This window comes from Salarias fasciatus, chromosome 11, assembly GCF_902148845.1.
Source record: "Salarias fasciatus chromosome 11, fSalaFa1.1, whole genome shotgun sequence".
NCBI lineage: Eukaryota > Metazoa > Chordata > Actinopteri > Blenniiformes > Blenniidae > Salarias > Salarias fasciatus.
This window is the reverse complement of record NC_043755.1, coordinates 25,653,271-25,675,443: the sequence shown is the minus strand read 5'-3', so window position 1 is coordinate 25,675,443 and position 22,173 is coordinate 25,653,271.

Below are 22,173 nucleotides of genomic sequence, written 5' to 3'. Positions count from 1 at the left end.
AAGGGGTAAATCTCTGGAACACCCTAGACAATGAACTAAAAAGAGCAAAGTCTTTGAATATATTCAAAAAATTATACAAAACAAGGGTTATTGACAAATATATTACCTTGTAATAGCTAACACACAGAACATCACATACCCTGCATGATTTACAACCTAGCTAAATTTTCTTTTCTTTTCTTTCTTTCTTTCTTTTCCTTCTCCTTTTTAAACTTACACTTACTTTATTTATTTATTTATTTATTTTTTCCTCTTTTTGTTAATCATCAATTAATGAACTTATTTACTTACTAATTTCTTATTTATTATTCTGGTTTTTTTTTGTTTGTTTGTTTTTTTTTTCCCCATTTCTGTTTATGATTTACTTTGAGCATTACTTTTAGCGGCCTCAGCAAGGAGGAGAATGAAAGAAAAAGGAGGAAAATTGGACGGAAAAGGAGGATAGGGAAAGGAAAGGGAAATGAGTAATGGAAGCGAGAGTCGAATAAAAAGGATAGGAAGAAATAATGCAATAAAGCAATAATGGACAGGAACAAATGGAAAATACATCACTCCCTTTGTTATCTTCTATTTGGACAGTTGTCTTGTTGACTTCGGTTTGACTTCTGTATAATGTCTTTTCTTTTTGTTTTCTGTTTGTTTTCTTCTCATACAGCGGTAAGATAAAGGTGGGCAAAATAAGCTTCGGCTTCAGCCCTACACCCTCTTCGGCCATCAACAAGTTAACCATGTATGTATGTACGCATGCACATGTACATGTATGCATATATGACCATGTATGTATGTATGTGTGTGTGTATATATAGATACTACGTACACATACATGTCTTGCTTGCTATGTATTTCTTATTATTTATTTAATTTTTTGTTGTGCTTCATGACCGAATAAAATTAAAAAAAAAAAAAAAAAAGTTCCCCTGGTCCTTCATGGATTCCCTCTCCTGCTCAGGAGCTGGGTGTGATTAGCGTCGGGTGTTGGATCCCTGTCAGGTGAGGTCCTGAGGTCAGCTGACTGACGCCTGGACTGTGCCGCCTCCCGGTGTGTCCTGGGTAACCGCTGCCCCTCGTCTCCGCCACACCTCTCCCTGGTTTTCAGTCTGTGAACACTGCTGGAGGCAGCGGCAGCGCTCTGTAATTGTAATTAGCCTGTTTGTGTGGGTGGCATCTTGAAGAAGTCTGTGCTTTTGTGTTTGTGCTTGTCTCAATTAATTACCGTCCACTGCAGCAGGCAGAGAAACACACTCACACACACTCACACACACAGCCAGACCCGGAGGAACCGGCTTCTAGCTCCAGGCCAACTCATGCTTCATTCTGTCACACTGTTGTGAAATAAGCTTTCGCCGAGGGGTAACATGTCCTGGCCTCCATCACGGTTATCTCACACCACTGTTCAGGCGTACACTGGGGTTTAATTCAGACAATTATTCTTCACCTTTGTGCATCCCACCGATACTGAATCTGGAGATTTGACTCCTGCAGCTCAATGAAACAAACAACGAGGACATGCAGATCGTGAAGTCAAGAAGCTTAAATCAGTGCTGCTCGTTTCCTGTTCTACTCAGCTCATTTCATTCAGCTGAAAGGTGATTACTCAGCATTTCACCTGGCTGCAGTAAACCTCAGTGTTTCCAGTTACCTGCCACTGGTGGTTTAACAGTTTGATGCCATCAATCCAGACAGCGGTTCATCGAGGGAGGCTCAGCGGGGGACAGTCAAGAGAATCTGCTCAATGTAGTCAGAAAGAATTTTATTGGTATTGTTATTTAGTGGTATTTTATTAGTGGAAGACGGCAACAGACTACATACAAAGACTCACCAGATAAATGACAGGCGAATGTTTTTCGACTGTGAGAGGAAACGGAGTGAACCGAGGAAAATCCACCTGTAGATGAAGACATTAAGTCTGTACACCTGACGCTCAGTGGGACGGCGCTACTTCGATTAAGGGACCTGCTCTAGTTTTTTTTCTCTAGTTCATTTAATTAGACCGTTTTCACCTCACAGAGTAAAAACATCTGTTACCCTGAAAAAGCATCGAATCACACTAAAAAACAGAAAGACTGACGCAGTGCGGAGTTTCAACAAGTAACAAGTGTAAACAAATAATTCACACAATGTGAGCGTTCAGCCAAATGGAAAACATGAAACGTTTCCAATATCATGACCATTTCTGAAGTGTTAAAGTGCCTTTGGTGGAACGTGTGAGAGCTGTCACTTCTGGAAACGAGACATGTTTTTGAAAAAATGGCTGAACTCTTCATTTGTAAACATTGTTCAAGAGTTTGTTGTGTAACAACCGAACGCAGTAAAATTTAAACTTTTCTTATTTCTTGGGTTGATTGTGTTCTTATTTTTTCCGGGTTGCTAAAAGTCATAGAAAAACACTTTTGCTTTGGTCCAATACTAAAATATAAAGTTACTGTAATTGAAATAACACCAAGTCCATTCAGTCTCCAGTCACTGCTTTGGGTTTGGGACGGCTGGTCACATATTTCTCCATATATATTGGAATGCATCAATGTTTGGTGAACAAGACCTTTAAAACTAAAAGCAAATTTCAGTCATTCATTTGCTTTATTCTCCTAAATTAGTAAACTGAAAGCTGCAAAAAGGATAATTTTTATCTAAACATCTGTTATTTCATCACTAAAATCAAAAAAGCAAAGTCAGAATGTCTTAAAGAGCATGGACCTTTGACCTATCGGGTCTAGAAGTGAAGGAATTTGACTTTCCACCAATAACAAAATGTTTTTAAATCATGTAATGATAATTAAAGCTCGTGTCCGGAGTTTCCGCTCGTTTCAAATGTATGTATCATTTTTCAACAGAGCTTAAATGTGTCAGTCTGGTTCGATACTACAATATAATATCAGCATAAAGCAATATAAACATTTATTTATGAGCTCCGCCTTCATCTCATAGACCCCCATGTTATCCGAAAAAGCGCCGGTCAGCGTCAGCCAATAGACTTCGAGCTTCCGCCTTGTCGTATTGTCAGTCAACGTGTGGAGCAGCCAGAGAGCACGGCCGCTCGCCCAGCAGAGGAGAGTTAGCTCTGCAGCAGCCGCTGCGTTTACCTCGGATATATCCACTGTCTGCTGAACATCCACCGTAAACAGCTCAACATGGAGGATGCTGTAGGACTCGGAGACAAGCCAGGGCTTTCAAGGACTCCTGTTGGTCCCTGGATCTAATAGAAGAGATTAGGGCTTCTCTAAACTTTTCAGTATACATATTATAGCTGCGCCGTTAACGGCGGTAACGTGCTGCGTTACCGCGAGACTGTTGTACTGTTATCGCGCAAGAAAAAAAGTGTTGCCGTTAATCTCTGCTTTTCAAAGTTGGGTCTGGGAGCTATGTCTACACATGCAAGCTATGCAGTTCACCTTGATATATTTTAGTGTGGATGTCTGCCTGGCCCAGCCTGGCTGAATATCGCTGTGGGGCGAAGCGTCAAAAGAAACACACTCGCGCTTTTAGCGGTGAAACACGGTCCATTCCTCATTACTGCCATATTGAACTCGGCCAAATTATCATAAAAATCATAAGGAAAAGGCTGGTGTAAGGCACAAACTGAAATCAGGAGCGCAAATATGAAAAACATGAAAGTCAAACTTAAATTACGTGTTTTGCCGGTGCACCGTTTCTCCCGCGGGGCCTTCTTCAGGCGCTGAAAACACGCAAAACAAAGAACATTTCCCTTCAACACACAATCTGGCTTAATAAAGATGAGGATGAGGCACAATTCGGCGTGACTGAATTTATCCTGTCTTCTCTGTCTGAGAGTCGGAGACATGATGAAGTGTGAGGAAGTGTGGCTCATGAGAAAATTCCAATTTTCATCTGTTTCTGACTTGCTTGATGACACATGAACACAGAACGGTGTCAGATTACCTGCTGGTTTCCTGTGATGCTGCTGATTATTCATGTCTAATTGAATAAACAGAAACTTGTTCTTGATTACTTATTTCTTATTTATGTAACACATTGTGAATGGCCTTGGCAGACTTCAAATGAGCCATTTTAATCACGATTAATCGCGATTAACTCCAGGATTACAGTTACTCGCGACTAATGAATTTAGTCGCTGCCCAGCTCTAATACATATCAAATGTACCAAAAATTGTGTGCAAAAATTATTTTTTTTCGGTGTGCAGGGATGGGGTGGGGGCCCGATGAATTTTTTTGCTTGGAGCCCCCAAGACCCTTGTCCCACCACTGGGTGGTCAGACTTTAATTCAGCTGTCAGGCTCGGAGAAGACAACTGCGTCTGGATTCAGCCTGACTCCTCTGGACCGGTCTGAACTCATATTCATGGACGCAGTGATAAACTGCTGATTGGTTTTCAGATCAGTCCCGACGGTGAACTGATTGGTTTCCACCAAACGCTCTTCAGTCCTTCATGCAGTGTTGTGTCCAGGTTTAGCTCACTGTTGTCTCATACACGTCCCTTTAGTGCAGAAGCAACTGTAAGGATTTCCTCTCTCTAATATAAGACCAGTCAGTGGTTGTCTGATGTCCACTTCCTTGTCCTCTTTCAGTCTTTTTTGGGACATACCTCACTTTTGAGTCTGGATCTGGTTTCTCTGCACTTCATCTGAATATAAAGTCTGACATGTGATGGCCGTAACGCTGCAATTGGTTTTAAACACATGAGACTGAACAGTGCCAGTGTACCTGGCATGCTTCCTGTCATTCCCCGTCAGTGCACCAAACCCGGCCACAGCTTCCTCCGCCGTAGCGGCGTTGCTGTGACGGTATTGACCTGTTGTGCGTGTCCTTTGGAAAGAATGACGAGCTCCTATTGATTTTTCACTGCGGCCTGTGAAAGCAACCGCTTAAGCAATATTGAATGTGGAAAGAAGAAATTTGATAACAATTTGAGAGGAATTAAAATGTAGACGAAGGGAGCGCTCTGCCGGCGCTCTGCGGCCCGTTCCACCGTCACACGATGACCTTGCTGTAAAGAAGGCGACATATTTAGCAGCTGACTGTCCTGGAAATGAAATGGATGCTTGTGATAAAGGATCAATGGTGGCAGAATAAGGACAGGAGTGAAACGGGATAACCTCTGAGGGACTCACAGATAAACCCGGCCCCGGCAGTCCTCAGAAACATGGAGAGGCCTCTCAAGACGTGAGCGGGGGGCCGAGGAGGCGGGGCTCAAAGAGCAGCACAGATACCCTTCATTTTCAAATTAACATCCGAGATGAGGCGGCTTTGAGATGAAGGCTCTCCTTTGCTACTGTCTCCCCTCCTGAAAATGTATTCACATGCACACAGGTCCCAGCACACTCCCACTTACAGCGATAAGAAGAGGAGTGTGCGCCACTCCTTTACAGACGGTAGGGCCAATTATGACAGCGAGAGATAAAAGATGGACCTAAAGGGAACAACGTGCCAGAGCTTATGTGGAGAAGGGGTGGATGGTACGGTGTGGAATCATCAGTTATTGACTCTGAACAAATAAACACAAACAACACAATACTTTGTGTTACAAAAGGTTTGTTTAATTTAAAGCTGTAAGTCAGCAAAACCTGTGTATCCATTTTCACTGACACATGATCAATAATGTCACAGATTTTAAAATAAGCTTTTCACACCACAACTTTTTTACACGCTAACATGAAAATTCGATTTTGTCTCTTGAAAGTAAGTTAGAATTAAATGCCACAGAGAATTTGAAACCATGACTCAGCTCAACATTTCACACGGTGAGCTTCAGAAACACCCAGTGATTTATCACCACAACACGAGCAGAAACTCAACGTTAACTTTGCAGAAGGTGGGTGGGCGGGGAACTTTATCAGCGTATGTATGATGTTCCTGGAGAAAGGTTTCGCCATTGTTGCTGGCAGCCAGTATTACAATTAAAGACTGATTGATTGATTGATTTTATTCATCTCTTCATTAAAAAACAGAAGTGGAGCGCTACAGGAGTGAGAGGAGAACAGGGAGGGTACAGAGTTAATCCAGCCTGCAGGTGTCGGCCTCTGGAGGACATCATGGTGTCTGTTCATACAGTCCAGTTTGAAAACAGATACTATTGATTTCTGTTGTGAAGAGCTCTGTTCTCAGTGAAGTTCCACCTCACTTCTTTACTGATTGTTATGCTGTGCGATATCCCGTCATGAAGATTGGTTGTGCTTCATGTCACATCAATAAATGGAAAAGGCTCATAGGTGGAGACTCCGACTGATGACTGACTGAAGCCGTTCAGTGATCTCTCTTCCTTATCAATACGATTCTCTGCTCATTACGGAGTAACTTCATGACAGGACAGTACCATCAGTCTGGTAAACATGTTTCACAACGCTTTCTCCTCTTTATTAATCCAGTGTTGCTGGACGCTGGATGCTTTCTGTTTTGTTTCTTTGTCCAAATTTAATTCCAAATTCTCATTTTCAGAAGAAAAAACTGAAATCTATTGTAGGGCTTATAATATTTGGTCATCCATTTAATGCCTACTTTTACGCATGCTTAATTAACTTCTTTTATGATTTGTTCATGATTTATTGTTAAATGTCCTATCCTGTGGACGATGTTCATGTACAACTCTCCCATCTCACCCTGGCCGGTATCTCCTTCCACCTGGGGTCCTTTACCAGAGGCCTGGAGCTGGAGGGTTCTGCAGGATCTACCAGAGGCCTGGAGCTGGAGGGTTCTGCAGGATCTACCAGAGGCCTGGAGCTGGAGGGTTCTGCAGGATCTACCAGAGATCTACCAGAGGCCTGGAGCTGGAGGGTTCTGCAGGATCTACCAGAGATCTACCAGAGTCCTGGAGCTGGAGGGTTCTGCAGGATCTACCAGAGATCTACCAGAGGCCTGGAGCTGGAGGGTTCTGCAGGATCTACCAGAGATCTACCAGAGGCCTGGAGCTGGAGGGTTCTGCAGGATCTGAGCTGTCCTTAGCACTGCTCTTCTGGACAGAGACCTCAGATGTTGTTCCTGGTCTTTCCTGGAGCCATGCATCCAGCTGGGGGGTTCCTGCCCCTCCCCCCATCACTACTGGACCACAGCCTACATCCTGCTGTGGTTCAGTTGGGAGAGCAGTTGTCTTGCAATTGGGAGGTTGTTAGTTCGATTCCTGTCTCCCCCTGTCTGCATGTCGAAGTGTCCTCGGGCAAGACACTGAACCCTAAATTGTCCCCGGTGGACGGACTGAGCGCCTTGCATGGCGGCCGCCTCCACTGCTGTGTGAATGTGAGAGTGAATGGGTAGATGTGTTGCAGTGTGAAGCGCTTTGGGCTCCATGCAGAGGAAAAGCGCTCTGTACATTTACTATTCGTCCTCTCCAGCTGCTCTTTCAGCCCCTGGTGTTTCTCGGGTTCTATTGATCTTGCACAGCCACTGCAGACTCTTCTTATTTTCTTATCATGCCTCTTGAAATAAAGCCCGTCTGTGAAGCTCTGGAGCCGCTCTATGGGGGTCGGCCTCCCCAGTGTGGAAACAATCCTCTGGATGGTTCTAGATGTCTGACCAAGGATTCAGCCATGTCTGAACGTGTCTTTTATTCACAGAAATTCAAGCAACAGGATAGAGGTACTTCTGTAATTTATATCAGTTATATTTTTAAGTTTCAAATTAATTAATAGGAACGTTTTGAAGTTTTCTATTATTTTACACCCTGTAACATTTATTCAAACCATATCTAATATATACATTCCTTTAACTGAGGAAGTTTCTCCTAAGTTAAGTTTCAACTGACTTTCTGGTCTGAGAAATGCTCTTTAAATATTGATATCTGATACGGGCTGAATGCAGTACCTGCAGTCGCAGATGATCCAGAAAGACACTTCTGACTTTGGTTCATTATTATCAACTGGCTAAAATTTAAGCAATGTGAGAGTAATTGTACTTGAGTAAAAACAATTATTATCCTTGACGGGGAGTAAAACAGTATTACTGGCCACTCAATCAAGACTTAATGAAATGAATAAAGCGGTCCAGAAGACAGATGGCTGGATCAGCTGGCCCATTATAATGTCAGATGAAAAACACACAGTGCTGCAGCTCACACAGCTGGTTCTCTCTGCTAATACACGTTTACACTCAGCTTTTCCCAGAAGGACCCACAGAGAGGTACTCCACCGCACACAAACTCCACACAACACAACACAACACAACACAACACAACACAACACAACACAACACAACACTACACAACACGATACAACATTCCAGTGGTTTAAGTGGGCCGGTACAGACCGGGACTGAGTTCCAGGACTTCTAAAAGTGTCAGTTGACCGTCTTGGTTCGTCTCCAAGCACAGAGAACGTACCAGCACATCTATTTTAATCCTTCAAGTAGCTGCTCCTCTGCTTATCACATCAGCCTTCACAGGGCTGAGCACACATTCACTGCTTCATCCTGCAGGGACCGCATTACCCATAATGCCCTGTGCTTTACCAGAGAAGCGTGCATGTGTCGTTCAAGCCACGAGTCCACCCTAAAGCATATGAGGAACCGCAGCTCTTCAGTTAAGAAAACACAAGGAGAACTCCAGCATGTTCTCCTGGCTCAAAGCTTCATAAAGAGACGGACCAGTTTTCCTGAATCAACAAACTGTCGAGACACTTCATCTGAATCATTCCTGTCAGGTGTGTGTTCTTGCTTGGTTGGAAGGAGAGCCTGCAGCCACAGCGGGACTTTACTGGATCAGCCTGAGACTCCTGCCTTCGGTACATTTCCTCATCCACACTCCGTCCGTATGATCAGGCAGAAGTGCAGCTGGACCTGCAGCAAGCTGGAGGTGCTGACTGAGAGGAGGGAAATAACTCTGGAAACTTTTATCTGTCAGACGTCATCACAGCACTTTCTGATCCGAACAGCAGATCTGCACAGAGTCTGGTCCTGGTCCACACCTTTGACTTAATCTGAGTGCTGGCTTACTGGATCATGCTGCATCCTCTTCTGATGGTTCCATGGTTTTTTTTTATGTCACTTTAAGGGTTGAGAACTCTTCTGCGTTTCTGCTACACCTACCAGTTTGCCTACTAGGTAAAAAAATAAAAACAGGCAAACAAGTATTCCACGTGCCGTGTTGTTAGCAAGGCTTGGCAATGCATCAGTGTCCTTCATATCCTTTAGATTTTGAGTGTTCCAATTCTGTAAAATCTTTTCCTGGTTTTAAACCAGGTTTAAAACATCTTCCCCTTATTCACATCCATATAACTGAAGATTATTTATCAAGAATCTCTTTCTAAGTAAAAATATCCAGTTTTTGTTCAGTTGCCAGCCTGGGTTGCCAAAGACAGGAAGTCTATAAAAAATGAGTTGACTCAAATGAAATGTTTATTCTTATGTTTTGGATGATTCCTGCACACCTCTGTATGAGAGGTCCATGTTCATGAGGCTGGATGAGACTGAAGTTAAGGAGAGCTGTGAGGTCTGAGGAGTCTGGACTGAGGAGCTGCAGACTGCAGCTGAACCTGGAGAAACGCTGACGACAGAGAGCGGTTCGCCAATCGATGTTGCAGTCCGTCCCCCTTCAAGCTGAATACAGATTTAAACACTTGATCAAATCGCAATCAAAGATTTATGTCCTTAAAAAGTAAACCTGCAGAACTCTGCTTTTCAGTGAGTAGTAATCACTTGCAATTATTTCATTCATTCGTCCTTCTCTTCTCCAGTCGATTCCCTGTTTCTGCTTGGAGGTACAACACCTGGTGACTGGATCATGAGGAAGACTGGATCCAATGCCGTTTGGAAAACCTAGAGTTTGAAGTTACAAGGGGGGAAATACCAGGACCTGCCAATAGATCCAGTCTCGGTCCGTAAGTTGTTTTAATCTTTATAGTTTTTATGTTTCTACTAAAACTGCACTGTAACTTTTGATGGAACTTTAGGCGCACGATGAACAGAAAACAGGAAAAACACGAAGCCTGTTTCAGGCTTTGGCGTCTTGGTGAAGAGATGATGTTTTTCCTCTGAGCTGAGATACGAGTCGGTGTGTTAGCAGCTGGACTTCACCTCTACAGCTGCCCGGAAACACTGGAATACTTTTACTGATGCTCAGCTCTGCTGCAATATGCCGCTTCTACATTTGCGCTTAATTGAGTTTTAATCTTTTAATTTGTTTGATTTTTAATTTGATTTTAAGACATGAAAAAATGAATGGCTTTCTCTCTGAAATAAATGAGTCGATCATTAAATACACAAACTAATACTGAAGTTATTCTGTTTCAGTTATTTCACTTACTGCTAATAATACTACGCTTTGTGGTTTAAAGGTGACCCAAGGGACTGATGATATTATTCTGATGTTAAATACTGTTTGTATTACAATGCAGACATGCTGCAGCTGGATGAGATCCTGACACTGCAGCAGAACCACCACACTTTGTTCAGACGAAGAAAAGATGGCTTTTACTATTTTTTTTTTTTTTTTTTGATCACATTATTTGTCATTAAGGATTGTACGATAGTTTTAGTCTTGTTTATACTTTTCTGTGGCAGAATGTGTCCTGTCAGGACTGGAGACGACCCAAACGCAGACCAAACAGAAGAGGGCTTTTCAGAAGTTCACTGGAGTCTTGAGTCCAACAGCAGAGAAACAAGAAGCTCAGAGGAGTCCAGGAGCAGACGTCCGACAACCCAGCTCGAACTGACGGGAAACGGGTTAAATACACTCGGGAGGGCCGGAGCTGAAAGGGGATTGGCTAATGGGAAGACTGAAACCTGGAGAGGGACAGACCAGGTGGAACTAATGACACAATGAAGAGGAACCAGGGAGGGACGAGGGGGAAGGACTGGATCCTGACCCCCGGAGAGACTGATGGAGGCCACGGACCGCCGCTGCTGTACATGAGGAACAAACATGGCGGCCACCATGACTCCCAGTCCGTGTTCTAGTTCTATATTCTGAATTTGTAGCTTTATTGATGAAGCTCACCACTAATAGCACCGTCTGTTTGTCCTCTGCATGCCTGTGTGGTTTCATTACAAAATCAGCCAGCAGCGCCACCTCATGGCCTGGCATGCTCACTGCATCTTTTTTAGTGTCTCTGCTGTTGCTGCGTACACAGAGAACTTTTTCAGAATGTTGGTTTGTCAGGATAAAGCGTCTGAAACGAAGGACTCCTGTCATCTGGAAGGTTGTGTGAACATGAACAGGGCCGAACGCTGGACCAGCTCTGCCCCTGTCGGAGGCTTTCAGCGCTATGAGCAACGATGTGATATGAATACAGCTATGGATGTCATCACACACACACACACACACACACACACACACACGTACACACGTGCGCGGGCTCCGTCTCTCTCGTTTGCATTTTTCATTTTGCTGGGGTTTGATCTCTCGTCTAAGAGACGGGCCTTTGTTTGATTGCCTCTTGATAATCCTCTGATAAAGTGTCTGCTGATCAAGAGATGTCCACTTTGTAATCTCCAAATCCACAGGTAATTACAGTGCAATCTCCAGATAATCTAATCTGTTATCTTCCCCACAGGAGACCGGGAGGGGGGGTGGGGGAAGCAGAGCCATCCATGTCAAAGGCAGAGAGAAAGAAGCGTGTGCTCTACAAGCTGAAAGTCAGGGAACTCTTTGAAGCGCTGTGTGTTACATGGAGAGCTCCATCTGATTTGTAGAAGCCGACTGACATCAAGGGAATCAACGCAAAATCAGACAAACATCAAGTGAATTCAGTCCAGTCCACCAGGTTGGACGAGCGAGCTCAGTGTTCAGATCAGAACCATGTGGGGACATTCTGAAGGCTGAAATAATATCAATGTAATTTAAATAGAGTTTATAGGGCTGATGTAGTGATTTGGTGATTTACTGATTCGTGGCTAACCTGAAAATCTAAGTACACCATGCAAAGATTAGAAGAGGGGAGGGAAATGCATTGTGGGAGGAAGGACTCCAGCGTTAAAACCTGCAACTGAGGATGACTTGTGACAAACCATGTTAAAGACGAGAAGCAACAACCACCAAGACCTGAAGGGGAAGCGATGCTTGTATTGTATTGTTTCTATTTAGAAGAGGGCTGGAAGTTTGACAAACCTGATTTAATCAGAAATACGTGTGTTGGGATTGTGAGGAGAAGCTCATAGAAAACCGAGGCTCTCGGAGAGAAGGTGCAAACTCCAGACAGGAAGACCCCGAGCCCTGAACTCAGCCTGGTTCTACCTCTGAACTGAAAGTAATAACACTGTGAATCCCTTTATGGTCACCGTACAGGAGGCGGCAGCTTTCTCAATACTGCTTCGCAGATTTACTTACATCTTCATTTAATCAGGGAGAAAACTGCTTTTATGATAAAGTTGAGTGGAAAAAAAAAAAAAAAAGGAAAAATGGCAAAACAATTGCTTTCAGTGTAGCCAAACATGTTTCAGGTAAACTTCTTCTGACACATTAAACCTTTTATTGCCTCTTTGCAAAACAACAGGGACGAGATCCGGGATGTAATCAAGTCAAATTACCATTTAAATTTTGGGAGAAAAACAAAGAAGCTCCGGAGTTCATCCAAATCACTCTGGAAGATTGAGAACGTTCGACTCCAACTTAAACTTGCTGATACACAAAGCAATTTTCTCTCCTCCCTGATTAGCTGTAAATGTTTTAAATCTCATCAGCTTTCCTGCTAACGTCCTCCCTGAAGCTGTCTGAGCGCAGCAGACTGTGATGGTAAGGAGATTTCCTGACCCAGCCGTTTACTGCGGGTCAGGTTCATTTCAGGAAGCTCCAGTCTTTCTTAGAAAACAGCAGATACTCTGCCTTTCTGTTGGGTTTTTCCCCCATCCATGTGTTCACCATTAACTGTGTTTCCCTTTCTTTTGTCATTTTCACGCCCTGTTAACAAAATGTGTAAAAGGGAGCTTGATGACTCTGTAATGAAGTGAAGATGCACTTACGGGCTTAAATTTCCATATTAATGAGAGTATCAGGAAGAGCTTTTTACCTCGCCTGGCATCCGCCGCCGCCGAGTTGAAGCCTGCGCCTTTAAAAGCTGCTCCTCATCCGAGGCCATTTCCAGCGAGTGTGGCTCCTCGCTTGTTAAAACGAGCACCCTGATGATTGCCATCAGTGCTGAAGTGATTGAAGTGAGTGAATCTAAGGTAGAGAAGCTATGTGTCCAATGTGGAGGGAATGAGCCGAACAGATTGAATTGAAAACAAGCACATATATAAACAGCAATAAAACCGGAGGGGGGAGATGGTAAAAATGAAGAGGGGAGCGTGACGCGGCGCGTCGAGTGCGCTCAGATGAGCAGGTGCAAACAATATGGAGAAATGGTGTGTGGCATCGCTGAGTGAAGCACTCCACAGGAAACACTGGCGTCCACCATGTTCAGGTTCACAGACGAGCACGGAGGTCTGCTCGCGTACGGAGGTTCAGCCAAACCGACCGAGGCTCTCCTCAGGTGGCCGCTGTGACGAAGACGTAGTAGGGAAGGCTCCCTGCTGAGAAAGAAGAAGAAAGAGAGGAAACATGAGTAGAAGAAACCCACAATCCAACACTGCACAGTCCTTCTGGAACCACATGGAGGGAGTCGGCTCCAGAAAATGAAGCTCTGCCTGGAAAACATGGAGGAGGCATCATCATGTGATGAGGCTGCTGGCCCTACGTTCATGAGAGAGCTGCACTGTGCAGGAATGACGTCTAAGCTGGCAGAGGACAGGTACAGTACGGTCAGAAGCAGCCACCCGGCGTGGATTCACCTGTCGCGTTCAAAGGACGTGTCAGTACCTGCTGAAGAAGTCTTCATTTGGCTGCAATAAAGATCTGACGAGAACCGAAGGAGAGAATATCAGCTTCTGTTAAATCTAGAATAGAATTTAAAATCCTTCTTCAGCCAGACTCCACCAGGTATAAAGAGCTGTCAGTCCCAGATCAGATGCTTCTTCTCTCCCTTTCCCTCCTGAACCTCCAACGCAACAGCAGAAACTCTCTGAGTCTGGTCTACAGGTTTCTCCCTCTGCTCGAGTGGATTGACGGTTCATGTCTGTAAAAGTGCCGTAAGATGACTTATTTACTTTGTTTTTACCATCAAAAATAGAATTATTCTGAAAACTAAAACGTTAAATCTGAACTCATTAGAGGAGGAAGCATGTATGATGCTTTCACACAAAATATTCAAAACACAACAACAACACAACAGCAGCTGAAGTGTCCACTGATGCACCCAGACCCAGACCCAGACCCAGGCCCAGACTCAGACCCAGACCCAGACCCAGACCCAGACCCAGACCCAGACTCAGACTCAGACCCAGACCCGGACTCAGACCCAGACCCAGGCCCAGACCCAGACCCAGACCCATACTCAGACCCAGACCCAGGCCCAGACCCAGACCCAGACCCATACTCAGACCCAGACCCAGGCCCAGACCCAGACCCAGACCCAGACCCAGACCCAGACTCAGACCCAGACCCAGGCCCAGACCCAGACCCAGACCCAGACCCAGGCCCAGACCCAGGCCCAGACCCAGACCCAGACCCAGACCCAGACCAAGACCCAGACCCAGACCCAGACCCAGGCCCAGACCCAGACCCAGACCCAGACCCAGACCAAGACCCAGACCCAGACCCAGGCCCAGACCCACACCCAGACTCAGACTCAGACCCAGACCCAGACCCAGACCCAGACCCAGACCCAGGCCCAGACCCAGACCCAGACCCAGACCCAGACCCAGGCCCAGACCCAGACCCAGTCCCAGATCCAGACCCAGGCCCAGACCCAGACCAAGACCCAGACCCAGACCCAGGCCCAGACCCAGACCCAGACCCAGACCCAGACTCAGACCCAGGCCCAGACCCAGACCCACACCCAGACTCAGACTCAGACCCAGACCCAGGCCCAGACCCAGACCCAGACCCAGACCCAGACCCAGGCCCAGGCCCAGACCCAGACCCAGACCCAGACCCAGGCCCAAGCCCAGGCCCAGACCCAGACCCATACTCAGACCCAGACCCAGACCCAGACCCAGACCCAGGCAGAGGCCCAGGCCCAGACCCAGACCCATACTCAGACCCAGACCCATACTCAGACCCAGACCCAGACTCAGACCCAGGCCCAGACCCAGACTCAGACCCAGGCCCAGGCCCAGGCCCAGACCCAGACCCAGACCCAGACCCAGGCCCAGACCCAGACTCAGGCCCAGACCCATACCCAGACCCAGACTCAGACCCAGACCCAGACTCAGACCCATACTCAGACTCAGACCCAGACCCAGGCCCAGGCCCAGGCCCAGGCCAAAACCCAGACCCAGACCCAGACCCAGACTCAGACCCAGACCCAGACCCAGACCCAGGCCCAGGCCCAGACCCAGGCCCAGACCCAGACCCAGACCCAGACTCAGACCCAGACCCAGACCCAGGCCCAGGCCCAGACCCAGACTCAGACTCAGACCCAGACCCAGGCCCAGGCCCAGACCCAGACCCAGACCCAGGCCCAGACCCAGACCCAGACCCAGGCCGAGACCCAGACACAGGCCCAGACCCAGGCCCAGGCCCAGACCCAGACCCAGACCCAGACCCAGGCCCAGACCCAGACTCAGAACCAGACCCAGACTCAGACCCATACTCAGACTCAGACCCAGACTCAGACCCAGGCCCCGGCCCAGACCCAGACTCAGACCCAGGCCCAGACCCAGACCCAGACCCAGGCCCAGACCCAGACCCAGACTCAGACCCAGGCCCAGACCCAGACCGAGACCCAGACCCAGGCCCAGACCCAGACCCAGACCCAGACCCAGGCCCAGACCCAGGCCCAGACCCAGACCCAGACCCAGACCCAGGCCCAGACCCAGGCCCAGTCCCAGACCCAGACCCAGGCCCAGACCCAGGCCCAGACCCAGACCCAGGCCCAGACCCAGACCCAGTCCCAGACCCAGGCCCAGACCTAGACCCAGTCCCAGACCCAGACCCATACTCAGACCCAGGCCCAGGCCCAGACCCAGACCCAGACCCAGACTCAGGCCCAGACCCAGGCCCAGACCCAGGACCAGACCCAGACCCAGACCCAGACTCAGACCCAGACCCATACTCAGACCCAGGCCCAGACCCATACTCAGACCCAGACCCAGGCCCAGACCCAGACCCAGACCCATACTCAGACCCAGACCCAGGCCCAGACCCAGACCCAGACCCAGACCCAGACCCAGACCCAGGCCCAGACCCAGGCCCAGACCCAGACCCAGACCCAGACCCAGACCCAGACCCAGACCCAGACCCAGACCCAGGCCCAGACCCAGACCCAGACCCAGACCCAGACCCAGACCCAGACCCAGACCCAGGCCCAGACCCAGACCCAGACTCAGACTCAGACCCAGACCCAGACCCAGACCCAGACCCAGACCCAGGCCCAGACCCAGACCCAGACCCAGACCCAGGCCCAGACCCAGACCCAGTCCCAGACCCAGACCCAGGCCCAGACCCAGACCAAGACCCAGACCCAGACCCAGGCCCAGACCCAGACCCAGACCCAGACCCAGACTCAGACCCAGGCCCAGACCCAGACCCACACCCAGACTCAGACTCAGACCCAGACCCAGGCCCAGACCCAGACCCAGACCCAGACCCAGACCCAGGCCCAGGCCCAGACCCAGACCCAGACCCAGACCCAGGCCCAAGCCCAGGCCCAGACCCAGACCCATACTCAGACCCAGACCCAGACCCAGACCCAGGCAGAGGCCCAGGCCCAGACCCAGACCCATACTCAGACCCAGACCCATACTCAGACCCAGACCCAGACTCAGACCCAGGCCCAGACCCAGACTCAGACCCAGGCCCAGGCCCAGGCCCAGACCCAGACCCAGACCCAGACCCAGGCCCAGACCCAGACTCAGGCCCAGACCCATACCCAGACCCAGACTCAGACCCAGACCCAGACTCAGACCCATACTCAGACTCAGACCCAGACCCAGGCCCAGGCCCAGGCCCAGGCCCAGACCCAGACCCAGACCCAGACCCAGACTCAGACCCAGACCCAGACCCAGACCCAGGCCCAGGCCCAGACCCAGGCCCAGACCCAGACTCAGGCCCAGACCCATACCCAGACCCAGACTCAGAACCAGACCCAGACTCAGACCCATACTCAGACTCAGACCCAGACTCAGACCCAGGCCCCGGCCCAGACCCAGACTCAGACCCAGGCCCAGACCCAGACCCAGACCCAGGCCCAGACCCAGACCCAGACTCAGACCCAGGCCCAGACCCAGACCCAGACCCAGACCCAGGCCCAGACCCAGACCCAGACCCAGACCCAGGCCCAGACCCAGGCCCAGACCCAGACCCAGACCCAGACCCAGGCCCAGACCCAGGCCCAGTCCCAGACCCAGACCCAGGCCCAGACCCAGGCCCAGACCCAGACCCAGGCCCAGACCCAGACCCAGTCCCAGACCCAGGCCCAGACCCAGACCCAGTCCCAGACCCAGACCCATACTCAGACCCAGGCCCAGGCCCAGACCCAGACCCAGACCCAGACTCAGGCCCAGACCCAGGCCCAGACCCAGGCCCAGACCCAGACCCAGACCCAGACTCAGACCCAGACCCATACTCAGACCCAGGCCCAGGCCCAGACCCAGACCGAGACCCAGACTCAGGCCCAGACCCAGACCCAGACCCAGACCCATACTCAGACTCAGACCCAGACTCAGACCCAGGCCCAGACCCAGACCCAGACCCAGACCCAGGCCCAGGCCCAGACCCAGACCCATACTCAGACCGAGACCCAGGCCCAGGCCCAGACCCAGGCCCAGACCGAGACTCAGACTCAGACCCAGGCCCAGGCCCAGACACAGACCCAGGCCCAGACCCAGACTCAGACCCAGGCCCAGGCCCAGGTCCAGACCCAGACCCAGGCCCAGACCCAGACTCAGACTCAGACCCAGGCCCAGGCCCAGACCCAGACCCAGGCTCAGGCCCAGACCCAGGCCCAGACCCAGGCCCAGACCCAGACCCAGACTTAGACTCAGACTCAGACCCAGACCCAGACCCAGACCCAGGCCCAGACCCAGACCCAGACCCAGACTCCGATTCAGACCCAGACCCAGACCCAGACCCAGGCCCAGGCCCAGACCCAGACCCAGACCCAGACAGGCCCAGGCCCAGGCCCAGACCCAGACTCAGACTCAGACCCAGGCCCAGGCCCAGACCCAGGCCCAGGCCCAGACCCAGACTCAGACCCAGACCCAGACCCAGGGCCAGGCCCAGACTCAGACTCAGACCCAGGCCCAGGCCCAGACCCAGACCCAGACCCAGACTCAGACCCAGGCCCAGACCCATACTCAGACCCAGACCCAGGCCCAGACCCAGACCCAGACCCATACTCAGACCCAGACCCAGGCCCAGACCCAGACCCAGACCCAGACCCAGACCCAGACCCAGGCCCAGACCCAGGCCCAGACCCAGACCCAGACCCAGACCCAGACCCAGACCCAGACCCAGACCCAGACCCAGGCCCAGACCCAGACCCAGACCCAGACCCAGACCCAGACCCAGACCCAGACCCAGGCCCAGACCCACACCCAGACTCAGACTCAGACCCAGACCCAGACCCAGACCCAGACCCAGACCCAGGCCCAGACCCAGACCCAGACCCAGACCCAGGCCCAGACCCAGACCCAGTCCCAGACCCAGACCCAGGCCCAGACCCAGACCAAGACCCAGACCCAGACCCAGGCCCAGACCCAGACCCAGACCCAGACCCAGACTCAGACCCAGGCCCAGACCCAGACCCACACCCAGACCCAGACTCAGACCCAGACCCAGGCCCAGACCCAGACCCAGACCCAGACCCAGACCCAGGCCCAGGCCCAGACCCAGACCCAGACCCAGACCCAGGCCCAAGCCCAGGCCCAGACCCAGACCCATACTCAGACCCAGACCCAGACCCAGACCCAGGCAGAGGCCCAGGCCCAGACCCAGACCCATACTCAGACCCAGACCCATACTCAGACCCAGACCCAGACTCAGACCCAGGCCCAGACCCAGACTCAGACCCAGGCCCAGGCCCAGGCCCAGACCCAGACCCAGACCCAGACCCAGGCCCAGACCCAGACTCAGGCCCAGACCCATACCCAGACCCAGACTCAGACCCAGACCCAGACTCAGACCCATACTCAGACTCAGACCCAGACCCAGGCCCAGGCCCAGGCCCAGGCCCAGACCCAGACCCAGACCCAGACCCAGACTCAGACCCAGACCCAGACCCAGACCCAGGCCCAGGCCCAGACCCAGGCCCAGACCCAGACTCAGGCCCAGACCCATACCCAGACCCAGACTCAGAACCAGACCCAGACTCAGACCCATACTCAGACTCAGACCCAGACTCAGACCCAGGCCCCGGCCCAGACCCAGACTCAGACCCAGGCCCAGACCCAGACCCAGACCCAGGCCCAGACCCAGACCCAGACCCAGACCCAGGCCCAGACCCAGACCCAGACCCAGACCCAGGCCCAGACCCAGACCCAGACCCAGACCCAGGCCCAGACCCAGGCCCAGACCCAGACCCAGACCCAGACCCAGGCCCAGACCCAGGCCCAGTCCCAGACCCAGACCCAGGCCCAGACCCAGGCCCAGACCCAGACCCAGGCCCAGACCCAGACCCAGTCCCAGACCCAGGCCCAGACCTAGACCCAGTCCCAGACCCAGACCCATACTCAGACCCAGGCCCAGGCCCAGACCCAGACCCAGACCCAGACTCAGGCCCAGACCCAGGCCCAGACCCAGGCCCAGACCCAGACCCAGACCCAGACTCAGACCCAGACCCATACTCAGACCCAGGCCCAGGCCCAGACCCAGACCGAGACCCAGACTCAGGCCCAGACCCAGACCCAGACCCAGACCCATACTCAGACTCAGACCCAGACTCAGACCCAGGCCCAGACCCAGACCCAGACCCAGACCCAGGCCCAGGCCAGACCCAGACCCATACTCAGACCCAGACCCAGGCCCAGGCCCAGACCCAGGCCCAGACCGAGACTCAGACTCAGACCCAGGCCCAGGCCCAGACACAGACCCAGGCCCAGACCCAGACTCAGACCCAGGCCCAGGCCCAGGTCCAGACCCAGACCCAGGCCCAGACCCAGACTCAGACTCAGACCCAGGCCCAGGCCCAGACCCAGACCCAGGCTCAGGCCCAGACCCAGGCCCAGACCCAGGCCCAGACCCAGACCCAGACTTAGACTCAGACTCAGACCCAGACCCAGACCCAGACCCAGGCCCAGACCCAGACCCAGACCCAGACTCCGATTCAGACCCAGACCCAGACCCAGACCCAGGCCCAGGCCCAGACCCAGACCCAGACCCAGACAGGCCCAGGCCCAGGCCCAGACCCAGACTCAGACTCAGACCCAGGCCCAGGCCCAGACCCAGGCCCAGGCCCAGACCCAGACTCAGACCCAGACCCAGACCCAGGGCCAGGCCCAGACTCAGACTCAGACCCAGGCCCAGGCCCAGACCCAGACCCAGACCCAGACCCAGGCCCAGACCCAGGCCCAGTCCCAGACCCAGACCCAGGCCCAGGCCCAGGCCCAGACCCAGGACCAGACCCAGACCCAGACCCAGACTCAGACCCAGACCCAGACTCAGACCCAGGCCCAGGCCCAGACCCAGACCCAGACCCAGACTCAGGCCCAGACCCAGACCCAGACCCAGGCCTGGGCCCAGACCCAGACCCATACTCAGACCGAGACCCAGGCCCAGGCCCAGACTCAGACCCAGGGCCAGGCCCAGGTCCAGACCCAGACCCAGGCCCAGACCCAGGCCCAGACCCAGGACCAGACCCAGACCCAGACCCAGACTCAGACCCAGACCCATACTCAGACCCAGGCCCAGGCCCAGACCCAGACCGAGACCCAGACTCAGGCCCAGACCCAGACCCAGACCCAGACCCATACTCAGACTCAGACCCAGACTCAGACCCAGGCCCAGACCCAGACCCAGACCCAGACCCAGGCCCAGGCCCAGACCCAGACCCATACTCAGACCGAGACCCAGGCCCAGGCCCAGACCCAGGCCCAGACCGAGACTCAGACTCAGACCCAGGCCCAGGCCCAGACACAGACCCAGGCCCAGACCCAGACTCAGACCCAGGCCCAGGCCCAGGCCCAGACCCAGACCCAGGCCCAGACCCAGACTCAGACTCAGACCCAGGCCCAGGCCCAGACCCAGACCCAGGCTCAGGCCCAGACCCAGGCCCAGACCCAGGCCCAGACCCAGACCCAGACTTAGACTCAGACCCAGACCCAGACCCAGACCCAGGCCCAGACCCAGACCCAGACCCAGACTCCGATTCAGACCCAGACCCAGACCCAGACCCAGGCCCAGGCCCAGACCCAGACCCAGACCCAGACAGGCCCAGGCCCAGGCCCAGACCCAGACTCAGACTCAGACCCAGGCCCAGGCCCAGACTCAGACCCAGGGCCAGGCCCAGGTCCAGACCCAGACCCAGGCCCAGACCCAGACTCAGACCCAGGCCCAGGCCCAGGTCCAGACCCAGACTCAGACTCAGACCCAGACCCAGACCCAGGCCCAGACCCAGGCCCAGTCCCAGACCCAGACCCAGGCCCAGGCCCAGGCCCAGACCCAGGACCAGACCCAGACCCAGACCCAGACTCAGACCCAGACCCAGACTCAGACCGAGACCCAGGCCCAGGCCCAGACTCAGACCCAGGGCCAGGCCCAGGTCCAGACCCAGACCCAGGCCCAGACCCAGACTCAGACCCAGGCCCAGGCCCAGGTCCAGACCCAGACTCAGACTCAGACCCAGACCCAGGCCCAGACCCAGACTCAGACCCAGGCCCAGGCCCAGGTCCAGGCCCAGACCCAGGCCCAGACCCAGACTCAGACTCAGACCCAGGCCCAGGCCCAGACCCAGGCCCAGGCCCAGACCCAGACTCAGACCCAGACCCAGACCCAGACCCAGGCCCAGGCCCAGACCCAGACCCAGACCCAGACAGGCCCAGGCCCAGGCCCAGACCCAGACTCAGACTCAGACCCAGGCCCAGGCCCAGACCCAGACTCAGACCCAGACCCAGACACAGGGCCAGGCCCAGACTCAGACTCAGACCCAGACCCAGACCCAGACCCAGACAGGCCCAGGCCCAGGCCCAGACCAGGACTCAGACTCAGACCCAGGCCCAGGCCCAGACCCAGGCCCAGGCCCAGACCCAGACTCAGACCCAGACCCAGACCCAGGCCCAGACCCAGACTCAGACTCAGACCCA